Source organism: Loxodonta africana, unplaced genomic scaffold (assembly GCF_030014295.1).
Source record: "Loxodonta africana isolate mLoxAfr1 unplaced genomic scaffold, mLoxAfr1.hap2 scaffold_90, whole genome shotgun sequence".
Taxonomy (NCBI): Eukaryota; Metazoa; Chordata; class Mammalia; order Proboscidea; family Elephantidae; genus Loxodonta; species Loxodonta africana.
In genome coordinates this window covers 318436-337530 of record NW_026975647.1, presented here as the reverse complement: position 1 = coordinate 337530, position 19095 = coordinate 318436, and the positions used below count along the sequence as shown (strand labels likewise).

Below are 19095 nucleotides of genomic sequence, written 5' to 3'. Positions count from 1 at the left end.
TCTCTTCCTTCACCAGAGTTACCACATATCTGTCGTTTGGTTGGAATCCCTGATGGCGTAGTGGTTAAGAGCCACCGGTGCTAACCAAAGGCCTGCAGTTCAAATCCACCAGGTGCTCCTTGGAAACTCTATGGGGCAGTTCTAATCTGTCCTATAGGGTCTCTATGAGCTGGAATCAACTCGACGGCAGTGGGTTTGGTTTTTTTGGTTATTGTTTAGTTGACTTTTCTCTACCCACTCTTCGTCTCCCTGGTGAACATCAAAGATTGTTTCTGTGTGTAAATGTTTTCATGATAGTGGTCACTTACTGTATATGTCGTTTTGTGATTGACTTAGTATGATGCGCTCCAGATTCATCCATGGTGTGAGATGTTTCGGAGATTCATCATTGGTCTTTATTGTCGTGTAGTGTTCCACTGTGTGTATGTACCGTAGTTTGTTTATCCGTTCCTCTGTGGATGAGCACTTAGGTTGTTTCCATCTTTTTGCTACTGTGAATAATGTTGCAGTGAACACGGGTGTGCATATGTCTATTCCTGTGACTGCTCATGGAAACCCTGGTGGCTAGTGGTTAAGTGCTATGGCTGCTAACAAAAAGGGTTAGGGTTTGGGCTTAGGGATGTTAGGGTTAGGGTTGTTAGAGTTAAAGTCCTTAGGGTTTGGGGTTAGGGGTTGGGGTTTGGGGGTTAGAGTTTAGGGTTGGGTTTTTTGGTTAGGGTTTTTGGGTTGGGGTTAGGTGTTAGGTTTAGGGTTTGAGGTTAGAGTTTGGAGTTACAGGTTAGGTGTTAGGGGTTGCAGTTTGGGGTTTAGGGTTTTGGGGGTTTAGGGTTTTGTGGTTTAGTCATTAGGGTTTCGGTTAGGTTTTAGGGATTTAGGTTTAGGCTTGGGGTTGGGTTTGTTTGGGATTTGTGGTTTGGGGTTAGAGGGTTGGGGTTAGAGGGTGGGTGTTAGAGGGTTGGGGTTTAGAGTTTGGGGGTTAGAGATTGAGGGAGTCAGGGTGAGGGGTTAGAGGGTGAGGGGGTTAGAGGTTGAGAAGATTATAGAGTGAGGGAGTGAGAAGGTGAGGGTGTGAGGGGGTGAAGGTTAGGGTTTAGGGTTAGAGGGTTTAGGCTTAGGGTTCAGAGGCTTAGGGTTGGGGGTTAGGGTTTTTGGGTTCAGAGGTTGGGGTTGGTGTTGTGGTTAGGGTTAGAGGGTTAGGGTTAGAGGGTTAGGGGTATAGTTTAGAGGTTTAGGGTTATTGGTTAGGGCTAGGGTTTAGGGGTTCAGGTTTAGGGGTTTGGGATGGGTTTGGGGTAAGGTTTTAGAGTTTAGGGTTAGAGGGTTAGGTTTAGGGCTTAGGGCTTAGAGTTTAGGGTTTTAGGACTTAGGGTTTAGGGCTTAGAGCCTAGGGTTTAGGCCTTAGGGTTTAGGGTTTAAGGCTTAGAGTGAGGGTTAGGGCTGGGAGCTGGGGTTAGGGTGTAGGTTTTAGGGTTTAGAGTTAGGGTATTAGGGTTAGAGGGTTAGATGACTTAGGCTTTAAGTTAGGGTTTAGGGGTTAGTGGTTGGGGTTAAGGGTGTTAGTGTTTAGGGTTTTGGCATTTAGGATGTTAGGGTTAAATGTGTTAGGGCTAAGGGTGTTAGGGTTTCGCGTGTTAGGGTTTCGCGTGTTATGGTTTAGGGTTTAGGGTTGTGTTTTAGGGTTAGGCTTAGGCTCATTCTTAGGTTTAGGGCTAGGGATTTGAGGTTTAGTGTTTGGGGTTGGGTTTGGGGGTTGGGGTTAGAGGGTTAGAGTTAGAGGGTTAGGGTTTTGGGTTAGGGTTTCATGTTAGCGTTAGAGGGTTAGGGTTGGAGGGTTAGGGCTAGAGTAGTTAGGGTTAGGGTTGTTAGGGTTAGAGTCGTTAGGGTTAGGGTGATTAGGGTTTAGGGTTAGGTGTTAGGGTTTAGGGCTTACGGTTAGGTTTTGGGTTTGGGCTTTGGGGCTTGAGGTTTGGGTTTAGGGTTTTGGGCTTAGAGTATAGGGTTTAGTGTGTATGGTTTTTGTGTGTAGTGTTTTGGGGTGTAGGTGTTTAGACTGTAGGGTTTAGGGTATATGGTTACGGTTTGGGTTAGGGTTAGAGTTCAGGGCCTTGGTGGTTAGGACCTAAAGGCTTAGGGTCTTAGGGGCTTTGGGGCTCAGGGCTTAGGGGCTAGAGTTAGAGGGCTAAGGCCAGAGGGCCAGAGGGCCCGAGGGCCAGGGTTATGGTTTGATTCCTGGCTGACAGTTTTTTTCCTTCAATATTTTATATAAGTCATCCCATTGCCTTCTTGCCTCCATGATTTCTGCTGAGTAGTCCAAGTTTATTATTATTTACTTTCCTTTGTTGGTGACTTCTTTTATCCCTAGCCTCTCTTAAAATTCTCTTTATATTTGATTTTGGCAAGTTTGATTATTATATGTCTTGGTCACTTTCTTTTGAGATCTACCGTATGTGGAATTCGATGAGCATCTTTCATGATATCAGGGAAGTTTTCTGCCAACAAATCTTCAACAGTTCCCTCTGTATTTTCTGTTAGCCCTCCCTGTTCTGGTACTCCAATCACTCATAGTTATTTCTCTTGATAAAGTCCCACATGATTCTTCAGATTTCTTCATTTTTTAAATTCTTTTATCTGGTTTCTCTTCAAATATATTGGTCCCAAGTGTTTTATCTTCAATCTCAGTAATTCTGCCTTCCCGTTCTTCAATTGTGCTCTTCTTACTTTCTGTTGAGTTTTCTATCTCTGTAATTTTATTGTTTATCTTCTGAATTTCTGATTGCAGTCTCTCTATGGTTTCTTGCAGCCTATTAAATTTTTAATTATGTTCTTGAGTAACCTTTTTAATTTCTTCGGCTGCTTTATCTGTGCGTTTCATGGCTTGTTCTGCATTTTGCCTCATTTCCTTCCTGATGTCTTTAAGAGTTCTGTATATTAATCTTTTGTATTCTGCATCTGGTAATTCCAGGATTGCACCTTCATCCAGAAGATTCCTTGAGTCTTTGTTCTGAGAGCTTGTTGAAGCAATCATGGGTCAGCTTTTTTTTTATTTTAATAATTTTTGTTGTGTTTTACGTGAAAGTTTACAAATCAAGCCAGTCTCTCACATGAAAACTTATACACAACTACTTACATATTCCCAATTACTTTCCCCCCAATGGGAGAGCCCACTCCCTCCTTCCACTCTTTCTTTTCGTGACCGTTTTGCCAGTTTCTAAGGCCCTCTACCCACCCATCTCCCTTCCAGGCAGGAGATACCAACATTGTCTCAAGTGTCCACCCAAACCAAGTAGCTCACACCTCACCAGCATCCCTCTCCAACCCATTGTCTAGTCCAATCCATGTCTGATGAACTGGCTTTGGGGATGGTTCCCGTAGTGGATAAATGGAAGGTGTGGGGGCCATGATCACTAGAGTCCTTCCAGTCTCAGTCAGACCATTAAGTCTGGTCTTTTTATGAGAATTTGGGGTCTGCATCCCACTGTTCTCCTGCTCCCTCAAGGGATCTCTGTTATGTTCCCTGTCAGGGCAGTCATTGGTTGTGGCCCGGCACTATCTAGTTCTTCTGGTCTCAGGATGATGTAGTCTCTAGTTCATGTAGTCCTTTCTGTCTCTTGGGCTCGTTATTATCTTATGTTCTTGGTGTTCTGCATTCTCCCTTGATCCAGGTGGGTTGAGAATCATTGATGCATCTGAGATGGCCGCTTGTTAGCATTTAAGACCCGAGACGCCACATTTCAAAGTGGGATGCAGAATGTTTTCTTAATAGATTTTATTATGCCAGTTGACTTAGATGTCGCCTGAAAACATGGTTCCCAAACATCTGCCCCTGCTTTGCTGACCTTTGAAGCGTTAGGAAACTGCTTTGGTTTAGTCCAGTTGTGCTGACCTCCACTGTGTTGAGTGTTGTCCTTCCATTCACCCATAATAGTTCTTGTCTATCTCTTTAGTAAATACCCCTCTCCTACCCCCCTCCCTCCCCCTCTCATAACAACAAAGGAATATGTTCTTCTCAGTTTAAACTATTTCTCAAGATCTTATAATAGTGGTCTTATACACTATTTGACCTTTTGCAACTAATTTCACTCAGCATAATGCCTTCCAGGTTTCTCCATGTTATGAAGTATTTCACAGATTCATCACTGTTCTTTATCAATGTGTAGTATTCCATTGTGTGAATATACTATAATTTATCCATTCATCCATTGATGGGCACCTTGGTTGGTTCCATCTTTTTGCTATTGTAAACAGTGCTGCAATAAACATAGATGTGCATATATCTATTTGTGTAAAGGCTCTTATTTCTCTAGGATATATTCCGAGGAGCGGGATTGCTGGGTTGTATGGTAGTTCTATTTCTAGCTTTTTAAGGAAGCACCAAATTGATTTCCAAAGTGGTTGTATACCATTTTACATTCCCACCAGCAGTGTATAAGTGTTCCAGTCTCTCCACAGCCTCTCCAACATTTATTATTTTGTGTGTTTTGGATTAATGCCAGTCTTGTTGGAGTGAGATGGAATCTCATTGTAGTTTTGATTTGCGTTTCTCTAATGTCTAATGATCGAGAGCATTTCCTCATATATCTGTTAGCCGCCTGAATGACTTCTTTAGTGAAGTGCCTGTTCATATCCTTTGCCCATTTTTTAATTGGGTTGTTTGTCTTTTTGTGGTTGAGTTTTAGCAGAGTCATGTAGATTTTATAGATCAGGCGCCAGGCGGAGATGTCTTATCTGAAAACTTTTTCCCAGTCTGTAGGTGGTCTTTTTACTCTTTTGGTGAAGTCTTTAGATGAGCATAGGTGTTTGATTTTTAGGAGCTCCCAGTTATCTGGTTTCTCTTCGTCATTTTTAGTAATGTTTTGTATTCTGTTTATGCCATGTATTAGGTCTACTAATGTCCCTATTTTTTCTTCCATGATCTTTATTGTTTTAGATTTTATGTTTAGGTCTTTGATCCATCTGGAGTTAGTTTTTGTGCATGGTGTGTGGTATGGGTCCTGTTTCATTTTTTGCAGATGGATATACAGTTACGCCAGCACCTTTTGTTAAAAAGACTGTCTTCTCCCCAATTAACTGACACTGGGCCTTTGTCAAATATCAGCTGCTCATATGTGGATGGATTTATATCTGGATTCTCAATTCTGTTCCATTGGTCTATGTGTCTGTTGTTGTACCAGTATCAGGCTGTTTTGACTACTGTGGCAGTATAATTGGTTCTAATATCAGGCAGAGTGAGTCCTCTCACTTTGTTCTTTTTTAGTAATGCTTTACTTATCCACGACTTTTTTCCCTTCCATATGAAGTTGGTGATTTGTTTGTCCATCTTTTTAAAAAATGTCATTGGAATTTGGATCGGAAGTGCATTGTATCTATAGATGGCTTTTAGTAGAATGGACAATTTTACAATGTTGTCTTCCTATCCATGAGCAAGGTATGTTTTTCCAATTACGTAGGTTTCTTTTGTTTTTTTGCAGTAGTACCTTGTAGTTTTCTTGGTATAGCGGTTTTGGTTTTTGGTGAGGTTTATTCCTAAGTATTTTATCTTCTTGGGGGCTGCTCTGAATGGTATTCATTTGATGATTTCCTCTTCAATGTTCTTTTTGTTGATATAGAGGAATCAACTGATTTTGTACGTTTATACTGTAACCTGAAACTCTGCTGAACCCTTCTATTAGTTTTAATAATTTTCTTGAGGATTCCTTAGGGTTTTCTGTGTATAAGATAATGTCGTTGGAAAATAGAGATAATTTTACTTTTTTCCTTACCAATCTGGATGCCCTTTATTTCTTTGTCTAGCCCAGTTGCTCTGGCTAGGACCTCTAGCACAATGTTGAATAAGAGCGGTGATAAAGGGGATTCTGGTCTGTTTCCCCTTCTCAAGGGAAATGCTTTCAGGCTCTCCATTTAGGATGATGCTGGGTATTGGCTTTGTACTAATACCCTTTATTATGTTGAGGAATTTTCCTTCTATTCCTATTTTGCTGAGAGTTTTTATCATGAGTGGGTGTTGGACTTTGTCAAATGCCTTTTCTGTATCAATTGATAAAATTATTTGGTTCTTGTCTTTTTTTATGTGGTGGATTACATTAATTGTTTTTCTAATATTGAACCAACCTTGCATACCTGGTATAAATCCCACTTGGTGATGGTGGATTATTTTTTTGATACGTTGTTGAATTCTATTGGCTAGAATTTTGTTGAGGATTTTTGCATCTATGTTCATGAGGGATATAGGTCTGTAATTTTCTTTCTTTGTGTTGTCTTTAGCTGGTTTTGGTATCAGGGTTATGCTGGCTTCAGAGAAGGAGTTAGGTAGTATTCCGTCCTTTTCCATGCTTTGAAATACCTTCGGTAGTAGTAGTAAGTCTTCCCTGAAAGTTTGGTAGAACTTTGCAGTGAAGCCGTCAGGTCCAGAGCTTTTTTTGGTTGGGAGTGTTTTGATTACCTTTTCAATCTCTTTTTTTGTTATCGGTCTATTTAGTTGTTCTACTTCAGTGTGTGTTAGTTTAGGTAGGCAGTGTGTTTCTAGGAATTCATCCATTTTTTCTAGGTTTTCAAATTTGTTAGAGTACAATTTTTTGTAGTAATTTGATATGATTGTTTTAATTTCAGTTGCATGTGTTGTGATATGGCCCATCCCATTTCTTATTCGGGTTATTGGTTTCTTTTCCTGTATTTCTTTAGTCAGTCTGGCCAGTGTTTTATCAATTTTGTTAATTTTTTTCAAAGAAGCAGTTTTTGGCCTTGTTAACTCTTTCATTTGTTTTTCTGTTCTCTAATTCATTTAATTTTGCTGTACTTTTTATTTTTTGCTTTCTTCTGGTGCCTGACAGTTTCTTTTGTTGCTCTCTTTCTGTTTGTTCAAGTTGTAGGAACGGTTCTTTCATTTTGGCTCTTCTTTAATATGTGTGCCTTTATTGATATAAATTGACCTCTGAGCACTGCTTTCACCATGTCCCAAAGGTTTTCATAGGAAGTGTTTTCAGTCTCGTTGAATTCTGTGAATTTCTTTATTCCCTCCTTAAGGTCTTCCATAACCCAGTCTTTTTTGAGCAGGGTATTGTGCAGTTTCCAAGCATTTGATTTCTTTTCCCTGGTTTTTCTGTTATTGATTTTTACTTTTACGGTCTTTTGTTCAGAGAAGATGTTTTGTAATATTTCAGTGTTTTGCATTCTGCAAAGGCTTGTTTTATGACCTAATATGTGATCTATTCTAGAGAATGTTTCATGTGCACTAAAAAAAAAATTATACTTTGCAGCTGTTGGGTGGAGTGTTCTGTATAAGTCTATGAAGTGAAGTTGTTTAATTGTAACAATTAGACCTTCTGTGTCTCTATTGAGCTTCTGACTGCATTTCCTACCCTTCACCGAGAGTGTTGTGTTGAAGTCTCCTACCATAATTGTGGAGGTGTCTATCTCACTTTTTAATTCTGTTAACGTTTGTTTTATGAATGTTGTGGCTCTATCATTGGGTGCATAAATATTTAATATAGTTGTATCTTCCTGGTAAATTGTCCCTTTAATCATTACGTAGTGTCCTTCTTTATCCTTTGTGGTGGATTTAACTTTAAAGTCTGTTTTGTTGGAAATAAATATTGCCTCTCCTGCTCTTTTTTGATTGTTGTTTGCTTGATATATTTTTATCCGTCCTTTCAGTTTTAGTTTATTTGTGTCTCCAAGTCTAAGGTGTGTCTCTTTTATGCAGCATACAGACTGATAGTGTTTTTTTATCCAGTCTGCAACTTTCTGTCTCTTTATTGGTGAATTTAGTCCGTTTACATAAGTGTAATTATAGATAAGTATGAGTTTAGCGCTGTCATTTTGATGCCTGTTTTTGACAATTTCATTTTTCCATTTACTTTTTTGTGTTGAGTTTTCTTTGTAGAATGTGTGTTCCTCCCTTTCATAGTAGTTGAATTTATTTTGCTGAGTCGTTATGTTTATCTTGGTTTTTATTTTGAAGTATGGAATTGTTAGACCTCATTGTGGTTACCTTAATATTTACCCCAGTTTGACTAAGTAAAAACCTAACTTGTTTCACCCTATATCACCTTGGTTTCCTCTGCATATGTAAGATCTATGCCTCCTGTATTTAGTCCCTCTTTTTTGACTGTTGTAATCTTTTACATAATGACATCAATGATTTCCTGTTTTGAGTAATTTTTTTTTAATTAATCTTATTTTGTTTTTGTGATTTCCCTATCTGAGTTGATATTAGGATGTTTTGTTCTGTGACCTTGTGTTGGTATCTGATATTATTGATTTTCTGACCAAAGAATTTCCTTTAGTAATTCTTGCAGTTTTGGTTCGTTTTTTGCAAATTCTCTAAGCTTGTGTTTATCTGTAAATATCTTAATTTCACCTTCATGTTTTAGAGTTTTGCTGGATGTATGATTGTTGGCTGACAGTTTTTCCTCTTTGAGTGCTCTATATATGTCATCCCATTGCCTTCTTGGCTGCATGGTTTCTGCCGAGTAGTGCAAACTTATTGATTCTCCTTTGTAGGTAACTTTTCGTTTATCCTTGGGTGCTTTTAAAATTTTCTCTTTATCTTTGGTTTTGGTATGTCTTGGTGATTTTCTTTTGGGATCTATCTTGTATGAGGTTCGATGAGCATCTTGGGTAGATACCTTTTCATCTTTCACGATGCCAGGGAATGTTTCTGCCATCAGATCTTCCACTATTCTCTCTGTATTTTCTGTTATCCCTCCCTCTTCCGGAACTCCAATCACACGCAAATTATTCTTGAGAGAGTCCCCCATGATTCTTAGGGTTTCTTCATAGTTTTAAATTCTATTTGATTTTTCTTCAACTATATTTGTGTCAGTTGCCTTATCCTCCAGCTCCCCCACTCTGCATTCCAGTTCCTCGAGTCTGCTCCTCTGACTTCCTATTGAGTTGTCTGATTCTGTGACTTTATTGTTAATCTTTTGGATTTCTGAATGCTATCTCTCTATGGATTCTTACAGCTTATTAATTTTTTTACTATGTTCTTGAATAATCTTTTGGATTTCTTCAACTGCTTTATCCGTGTATGCCTTGGTTTTTTTGTAGATTGCCTTATTTCATTTGTGAGGTCATTCCTGATGTCTTGAAGCATTCTGTATACAATTTTTTTATATTCTACATTTGGCAATTCTAGGACTGTATCTACATCCGGGAATGATTTTGATTCTTTGATTTGGGGGTTTGTAGAATCAATCATGGTCTGCTTCTTCATGTGATTTGATGTCGACTGCTGTCTCTGAGCCATCTATAAGATTTTGTAATATTTTCTTTTATATTTGCTCACTGAGTCTTATCTTGTTGTTTTGTTTTGTTACAATACACCCAGATGGGCTACTAGATTGTGGTATCGTGATTGCTGTAGCTTTTGAATCACTTACATCCTATTACCAGCTTGCCTGAGCTGTTACCAGGTATATAAGTGTATGAGCCCATTCACTATTCTTGAATAGAATCAGCTCAGGTGTCCTGATAGCTGGTCCCCTAGTGTGTGGTGTAGGCTCTCACCTATTATCTTAGAGGAGTAGTGGTGATGGTTGTATGTGCCAGTTTCTATTAGTGGTAGGGGGTCACATTTCGAGGAGGGCAGGATGCTGACAGCCTTCCTTCAAGTGTCAGTGAGGTAGGTGTGGCTCTATTCTCTAGAGTGCTCTGGTGGGTGAGCTCTGCAGCTGTATCTTAGGCACCCAATACTTGGGTAGACGTCACTATTCTCAGACTCCTCTAGCAGGTGGCTAGGTGGTGTGGGTGGAGTTTCAGCCCTCTTTTCGCTGGTGTGGACCAGTGAGGGCTCTGTTTAATAGGTACAGAGGTATCTGACCTCCAAAACTTGCCTTTCCACTGCTGAGCTAAAACAATTATGGTCAGATCTCTATCAGAATTACCTTTGCATTATAATAGCCACCTAGTTACCTGTAGGGTGAAAGCCAAAGACTATGGGTCTCTTAATGCCTGGATGGAGCTGATTCTGTATTGTTAATTGCAGTTTAGGGAAGTCAGGGAAGGATTTTTTCTTTGATTGTTAAATGGTACTTTTCTCAGGCCAGGAGAATGGGTTAGAAAAGAAAGAAGAAAAAAAAAATCGAGCAGTGCACTTCACTCTCTGGCACAGGGAATTCCAGTCTTAATGAAGCTGGCTGGGGCAATGAGGGGTGGAATCAGATATATAGAAGAGAGTAACCTGGCAAAATATACAAAGTTACTTATGTTGTTTGGTGAGGACTGTTTTTTCTGAGATTCCAGAGCGTTGTGTAGCTTGCGTGTGCTGGCTGTATCCCTGCTGAGACTGTCCCAGAGGGTTAGGGTTGCGTCCATGCTCACACCATCTCAGGAAGCCACAATCAGCTCCCCCACACTTTGTCCAACACCCAGCACCAAGGTTTCCTTTCTGGGGCGCTGCACTCCAGGCTCCAAAACCAGTTGCTGCTTCCCCGTGGTTTTTCATTTCCCTGCCAGCCGCGTCTGTGTGGAGCCTGCGTGTGCTGCCTGGGTCCCCTCTGAGGTTGGTCCTGAGGTTAGGCCTACATCCGTGCTTCCCTGTCTCAGTAAGCCACAATCAGCCCCACCACTCTGACACCAGGAAACCGTGAGGGCTCAAGGCTGTGGCGTGGGACACTGGCTCCGGAAGCGGTCGCTGCTGCAGTGTGGCTTTTCACTCCCCTGTCACTCAGGTCAACTCCTTAGTTCTGTGTTTGATGGTCAGGGTTTGTAGATTGTCCTTTATGTAATTGATTCACTTGTTTTTTCGAGTCTTTGTCTCAAGAGGGATAAGCGGAAGCTTCTACCTAGTCAGCCATCTTGGTCCTGCCCCCGTGTCTGCCTCTTTATGTGATTTGATATTGACTGTTGTCTCTGAGCCATCTATAAGTTATTGTATTAGTTTATTTTATGCTTGCTTTTTGTATCCTAGCTTCTTGCTTTGTTTAGTTTTGGTATACCCAAATAAGCTGCTTGAGTGCGTTAGGTTGATTATTTTCACTTTTGAAGCTCTAATGTACTATCACCAGATGGCTAGCACTGTTACCAGATATATGAGCCTAGGAGTTCATTTATTTTTCTTGTATGGATTCAACTCAGGTGCCCAGGTAGTTGGTCATAAAGTGTGTGGTACAGGCTCTGTCCTACAGTCTTAGAGGGGCAGGGGTTATTGGTGTAGGCAGAAGTATCTGGCTGCAGTAGGGGGTCAGGCTCTGATCAAGGCAGGGGTCTGACAGCTGTCCTCTGAGTGTCTGTGAGGAAAGTGCATCCCTGTTCTGTAGAGCACACGGGTGGGTTCTGCAGAAGGGCAGTGGGTACCCAATGCTTTTGGTTGTAAGTTCTGGGCGGTACTACTTATCCTTGGAACCCTATCACAGGTGGCTAGGTATTGTGAGTGGAGCCACCAGTCCTTAGGCCCCTGATGTGGGTAGGTGAAGACCCTGTTTAATAGGCAAAGCAGTGTCAAACATCAAACACCCATCTTTCCACCGTCCAGCTGAAACCATTGCAGTCTGGCAACAAGGGCCTATTCTCCTGAAATGGGCCCACACAGGTCCATGCTGGGGTGAAAGATATTCAAAGCCCATGGACCGTTTGTGCCTGAACAAGAGCTACTTCTGTCCTGAGCTCCCCAGCTTAATTGAGCTGGCAGATTATCTTTCCCCCAGTTGTGAACTTATATCTTCTTCAAGGACGGAAGAATGGCTCAGAGTGCTACCGGGGCCTATCTCAGGCCCAGGGAAGTTGACAGCCACTGAAGCCGGCTTGGGGGCTGGGGGCGTGGTAAAATAAACACAAGTAATTAGCTTTTGCCGAGAGTGCCGTTCTTCTCTTGTTCTGCAGGTGTGAGTAGTCTGTGCAACTTGCTGTCTTTCCCTGAGTGAAGCGCCTCTGGAACGCTACTGCCAGCCTCACTGCAGTCGCTCCAGGGAATGGTGCCTGAGGGTTCCTGGCAATTCAGGTCCAGTAACTCCTCTCCACTTCTGAATAGTCTCTCCCTCCCTCTGCCGTTGAGTCCATTTTCTAACTTTGCCTTTGATGTTCAGGGTTCCTAGCTTGTCATAAATATAATCGCTTCACTTGTTTTTTCGGGTCTTTTTTGTAAGAGGGATCACTGGCAGCGTCTCACTAGTCTGCCATCTTGGCCTCGCCTCTCTAATATAATCAACAATTTTTTTAAAAAAGAAAGAAAAGAGTGAAACCTGTAGAAACAACAAATAACAGAATGAGATCCACAGAAAAACTAGATATTTGAACTATCAGACAAAAACAGTGAAATAACTCTATTATGTTCAAAGAAATAAAGGCAAGACTTAGAAATTTGGCAAAAAACTAGAAACTACGAAAAAGATAAACTTAGAAAGTCAACTGAAAACTACAGCTGAAGTTAAAATCTTAATGTATGTATATAACAGCAGATTACAAATGCTGAAGAGAGATTTAGTGAACTGGAAGTCATGTTGGAAGAAAATAGAGGCATAGACAAAAGGAAAAATATATATAATATAAAAAGGAATAAGATACAGAGAATACAATGAGAATATCTAGCATAAAATACTTTAAGAAGGAAGAAAAAGAATGAGGCAGAAAAACTGAGATCATTGCTGAGAATTTTCCTCAAATGATTAAAGATATCAAGTCACGGATTCTAGAAGACTTACAAAACCCAAACCAAAAAAAAAAGAACAAAGCCACTGCTGTCAAGTCGATTCTGACTCAAAGCGACCCTATAGGACAGAGTAGAACTGCCCCGTAGAGTTTCCAAGGAGCGCCTGGTGGATTCGAACTGCTGACCTTTTGCTTAGCAGTCGTAACGCTTAACCACTACGCCACCAGGGTTTCCTTATAAGACCCATGTAGGGTAAATACAAAGAAATTCATAGTAGGACTGCTGAAGCTAAAGACAAAAAACCCCACAAAAAGCAAATAATTGAACACTACTAAAAGATTATCTTTAAAGGACAAAGAAACTGACCGATGACTTCTGTACAGAAATAGTGAAAACCGTAAGACAATAAGATGGTATATTTAAATTATAGAGAGAAAATCCATGGCAACCCAGAACTCTATGCTGAGGAAAAACATCCTTCATGAACGAGCAAAGACCTTTTGTTTTCAGACAAACAAAACCTAGATAAGTTAACATCAGCATGCCCACATTAAAGAAAATTCCAAAGGTATTCTTCAAGCAGAAAGAAAATAGGGTGAAAGGCTTAAGATGCAAGAAGGAATGAAAGTTAATGAAATGGGTAAAAATAGAGGATTACTGACTGCATAACATAATAAGAATAGACTTTATTGGGTTTAAAATATGTAAGAAATTAAAATGTGTGATAACGACAGCATTTTGACTTTTATGGCTTTATGGTCAGGAAACATGCTGTGTAATATTTTGATGTCTTGGATTCTGTTAATGCTTGCTTTGTGGCCTAATACGTGGTCTATTCTCAAGAATGCTCCATGAGCGTTAGAAAAGAAAGTTTACTTGACTACCGTTGGGTGAAGTGTTATGTTTAAGTCTATGAGATCAAGTTGGCTGATTGTGGTAGTTAGATCTTCCGTGTCTTTATTGAGCTTGTTTATGGATATCCTGTCTGTCATCAGAAGTGGTATGTTGAAGTCTTCGACTATTATTGTGGAGCTATTTCTCTTTTCAATGCTGTTTGAGTTTGTTTTATGTATTTTGGAGCCCTGTCATTGGGTATGTAAGTATTTATTATGATTTTGTCTTCCTGGTATATTGACCCTTTAATCATTATATAGTGTATTTCCTTTTCCTTTGTGGCGGATTTTACTTTAAAGCCTGTTTTATCAGAGATTAATATTGCCACTCTTATTTTTTATTGTTGTCTGCTTGATATATATATATATTTCCATTCTTTGAGATTTAGTTTGTTTATGTCTTTGAGTCTATGGTGTGTCTCTTGCAGTCTGCATACAGAAGGATCATGTTTTTTAATCCATTCTGCTACTCTCTGTCTCCTTATTGGTGCAATTAAACCATTTACATTTATCGTAATTATTCATAGTTATGAGTTTAGTGCTGTCATTTTCGTCTTTTTTGTGAATGTCTTGTTGACATTTTCCTTATTCCACCTAATTTTCTCTGTTGAGTCGTTGTTCTTTGTGCATTTTCTTTCCATCCTCTTCATTTTTGTTGCCTTTGTATTTACTGCTAATTAATTTTTTCTGTGCTGAATCGTTTTTCTTTTTAGTCTTTCATCTTTTTCCTTGTTGTTGCTTTTGTATTTGCCGAAAATTTATGTTTTCCTTGTTTTTTTTATTTTAATGTGTAGGATTGCTAGTTTCCTTTGGGTTACCTTAACATTTACCTCTGTTTTTCTAAATTTAAACCAATCTTTTATTTCTTTATATCGTCTTGACTTCCTCTCCATATGAAAGATCTATGACTACATTATTTAGTCCCTCTTTTTTCTCTTAATGTTGTCATCTTTTACAGATCGATGTCTCTGTTTCTACATTTTCAGTGTTTTAGCTTTGATTTATTTGTGACATCCCTACGTGGGTTGATATCTGGTTGTTCTGTCCCGTGTTCTAGTGTTGGGTTGTTAGCTGATGTTATTGATTTTCTAACTGGAGAACTCCCTTTATTATTTCTTGTCATATTGGTTAGGTTTTTAAAAATTCCCTAAACTTCTGCTTATCTGGAAATGTCCTAATTTCACCGTCATATTTGAGACACAGTTTTGCTGGATATATAGTTCTTGGCAGGCAATTTTTTTTTTCCTTCAGGGCTTTGTATATGTCCTTCTTGCCTGCATGGTTTCTGCTGAGTAGTCCGAGCTTAGTCTTACTGACCCTTCTTTATAGGTGACTTTTTGTTTATCCCTAGCTACTCTTAAAATTCTCTCTTTATTTTTGGTTTTGGCAAGCAAGATTATTATATGTCCTGGTGACTTTATCTTGGCATCTACCTTGGGTGGGGTTCAGTAAGCATCTTGGATAGATATCTTCTTATTTTTCACAAGATCAGTGAAGTTTTTAGCCAAAAAGTCTTCAACAGTTCTCACTGTGTTTTCTGCTATCCCTCCACCCCCTGCCACAATTCTGGTGTTCCAATCACTCTTGATAGAGTCCCGCATAATTCTTAGAGTTTCTTCAATTTAAAAAAATTACTTTATCTGATTTTTCCTCAAATAAGTTGGCGTCAAGAGCTTTATCTTCAGTCTCACTAATTCTGACTTCCAGTGCCTCAATTCTGCTCCTCTCATTTTCTATTGGGTTGTCTAATTCTGAAATTTTATTGTTACTCTTTTGGATTTGCTTGCTGTCTTTCTATGGATTCTTGCAGCCTGTTACATTTGTCATTATATTCTTGTGTAACTTTCTTAAGTTCGTCTATTGTTTTATCTGTGTGTTCCTTGGCTTGTTCTTCGTTTTGCCTGATCTCCTCCTGGATCTCTTGAAGGGCTCAGTCTATTAATCTTTTAAATTCTACCTCCAGTAATTCCTGGAATTTTTCTTCATTTGGAAGATTTCTTGATTTGTTGTTTTGGGAGCTTCCTGAATCCATCATGGTCTGCCTCTTTATGTTATTTGATATTTACACTTGTCTCTGAGCCATCAATAAGTTATTATATTCATTTATTTTATGTTTGCATACTGAGTCGGAACCTACTTGATGGCACTGGGTTTGGTTTTGTTGTTGTTGTTGTTGTATTGTGTCCTAGTTTCTTGTTTTATTTTAATATGCCCAAATAGGCTGCTTGGTTGAGCTAGTTTGATTATTGGCACCTTTGAAGCTCTTACATCCAGTCACCAGGTGATCAGAGCTGTTACTAGGTATGTGAGCCTAGGAGCCCTTTTACTTTTCTTGTATGGATTCAGCTCAGTTGTCCACGTAGTCGGTCACCAAGTGTGTGGTGTAGGCTCTCACCTACAGTCCTGCACAGACAGGGTTGATTGGTGTAGGTACAGGTGTCTGGCTACTGTGGGGGGAATGACTGCCCCTGAGTGTCTGGGAGGAAAGCATGTCCCTGTTCCCTAGAGCACATAGGTGTGTGGGTTTTACAGCCAGACCATGGGCACCCAATGCTGTTGGTTGTAAGGACTGGGATTCACCACTTATTCTTGGACTCCTGAATTGGGTGGCTAGGTGACGTGGGTGGAGCCACCAACCCTCAGGTCACTGATGTGGGTAGGTGAGGACCCTGTTTAATTGGCAGAACATTGTCAAATATCCCGAACCTGCCACTCCACTTTATAGCTGATAGAGTTGAAAATAGGCTTCAGGTATATACCCTGTTGTAGTGTGCTAATGAGGGCCTACGCTGTTGAAATGGGCCCACACAGGTCTATGCAAGGGTGAAAGTCTTTGGACCCCTTATGTCTGTGCCTTTCCTGAGTTCCTGGCTTAGGGAAGCTGGCAGATTATTTTTTGTTGTTTGTTCCTGCTCCAGGGCATGTGATAGTTCCTACTTCTGGCCCAGGGGACCCAGAAATAGCCGAAGCTGGTCTAAGACTAAAAACAGAGAGGGAGGAAGCAGGTAAATGGGAGAGATGTTCTTCCCAAAGGGGATGATTTTTGATTTGTGTGGCATTTTAAATGCATGTACTTATCTTTTGCCAACTTAGCACTGCTTTTCACTGGTTCTGGAGACTTGTGTAGACTTTCTACCACTCAGTCTCTTCTGATGTGAAAAACATGTCCCGAGCGTCACTGCTTGTGTCACCGCACATGCCATCCGATCCAGCCTGCAGGGTGCTGGTTTCTGCCGGGTCAGATCTGTCCACCTCTCACTGCTTCTGAACCATATCCCCCTCCCCCTGCCACTAAGTCCAATTCTGTAACTTCACCTTTGATGTTCAGGGCTCCTAGATTGTCATATATAATCGATTTACTTCTCTGGGTCTTTGTTATAAGAGGGGCTACACAAAGCATCTGACTATTCTGCCATCTTGGCCCCACCCCTACAAGAGACATTTTTCATCACATTCCTGAATCTGACACTATCACAGAAACTTATCTCTGAGAAAATGAAATAGGGATGAGGCAGTAGGCAGAACAAACCTGTTGGGTTGGAGTCGATTCTGATGCATAATGACCCTATAGGTCAGAGTAGAACTGCCTCATAGGGTTTTCAAGGAGCGGGTGTTGCATTTGAACTACTGGGCCAGAGTATATTTGGAGCACTGGTGGTGCAGTGGTTAAGAACTCAGCTGCTAACCAAAAGCTTGGCAGTTCGAATACATTAGCTGCTCCATGGAAACCCTATGGGGGCAATTCTATTCTGTCCTATAGCGTTGCTATGTGCTGAAATCAATTCACCAGCAATGGGTTTGGTTTTTTGGTTTACACGCCTACATGAGTAAAATTTGTCTTCAATCTCTAAACTTAATTCTAATGTAAGAATGAAATTGTAGCACTTCTCCATAAAGGTTTATCTTAAGTCATCAGGATAAAAACCAAACCCACTGCCATCGCGTCGATTCTGACTCATCCCGCCCCTATAGGACAGAGTAGAACTGCCCGATAGAGTTTCCAAGGAGCGCCTGGTGGATTTGAACTGCTGTCCTCTGGGTTAGCATTCGTAGCACTTACCCACTGTGCCACCAGGGTTTTCTCGTCAGGATAAGCCTGTGCTGGTTTATTGGGTACCTTCAGGAATTCTTCATCAGTTATATTCACATTAAGAAGGAAAAAAATATCAGAAGGAACTTCATACATCTTCACCCTTCATTTCATGCAAGATTCAGGTGTGTCAGTGAGGATGGTTGTGTGAAATTGATCCCTGGCACTCAATACTTCTGGAGCATTTCTGTCATTTACTTGTTTCTTTTAATGCTTCTGCAACAATAAACTGCTTGATAATCAGTATTTGGCAGTATTTGTTTTATTGTGTTTTCAAAATATTCTCTTATGTAAATATCTTGTTAATAGCTGGTAGAGATCCATGCATGTCTATAAATTTACTTCTGAATCTTGGAGAATTGACTCGTCAAATGAAAATAATGCAATATATTATTATACATAACAAACATAAATATATGGGCTGTGTTTACATTTTGTTGGCGATGTTTTAAGCTTCTGTTCTGGTATCTCCTTTTTGTGACTGGTCTTCAGCAATATTCTCTATGGCACCTAGAATCTGAGTGTGTGATTCCAGGATTGCACTCGTTGCTATAGCATGTGCTTCCCAGTGGGTATTAGAAAGACATTTTAATGCTGATCATTTCCTATGAAGAGCTCATCGGTGAATAGAGATGGCAAAAAATTTGTAAAATATCTGAATAGAAGAAAAAATCATTTTTTTGACAAAAATCCATTGTGATACATCCTACAAAATTAAGTGAATATGCAGCACCTTGGTATGAAAATGGCATATTCATTACATTCCAGAATTTTCTGTTGCATGCCTTTATAATGCAGTGACATTTCACAGCATTGTCATAGGATTGGTCTCTGCACTTAGAAAAATCAATTTTGCAAGTTTCTCCTAATTAGTGAAACACTTGGTTTGCAATGTCTTTGAGGGCTAATGCGATGTGTTCTCCTGACTCGCTTGGTGCATGTTACGCCTTCTTTCCCTCAAGTTTCTTCAGTTTGTAATGCAAATGTCTAGCTTGTGCCTTTTATGCCATTGTACCTTTGGAAGCAGATAACTTGTGTCCTAGATTTCACAGATGAAGAGGGATTTTTGAATTTTGGACTTGGACTTGATTTAAGACTTTTTCTATGCTATGATGGGATGAGGAAACCCTGGTGGCGTAGTGGTTAAGTGCTATGGCTGCTAACTGAAAGGTCGGCAGTTCGAATCTGCCAGGCGCTCCTTGGAAACTCTATGGGGAAGTTCTACTCTGTCCTATAGGGTCGCTATGAGTCAGAATCAACTGGACGGCAGTGGGTTTGGTTTTGGTTTGTGATGGGATGAATATGTTTTCCATTTGCAAGAATGTGATTTGGGTTGGGGGCCAAAGGGTATAATGTCATGGATTGAATTATGTCCCCCCAAAATGTGTGTATCAACTTGGATAGGCCATGTGAGGTTGTCCTCCATTTTGTGATGGTAATTCTATGTTGAGAGGATTAGGGTGGGATTTTAACACCTCCCTGATCCGAGATACAGGGAGTTTCCCTAGGGTGTGGCCTGTACCACC

At 40.2% G+C, this 19095-nt stretch overlaps 1 long non-coding RNA gene across 4 annotated transcripts in view; it reads left to right on the top strand.

Annotated features, from left to right (window-relative positions):
- Positions 1-19095, top strand: part of LOC135230240 (uncharacterized) — a 195603-nt gene that overhangs the window by 136292 nt on the left and 40216 nt on the right. The window lies entirely within an intron of this gene.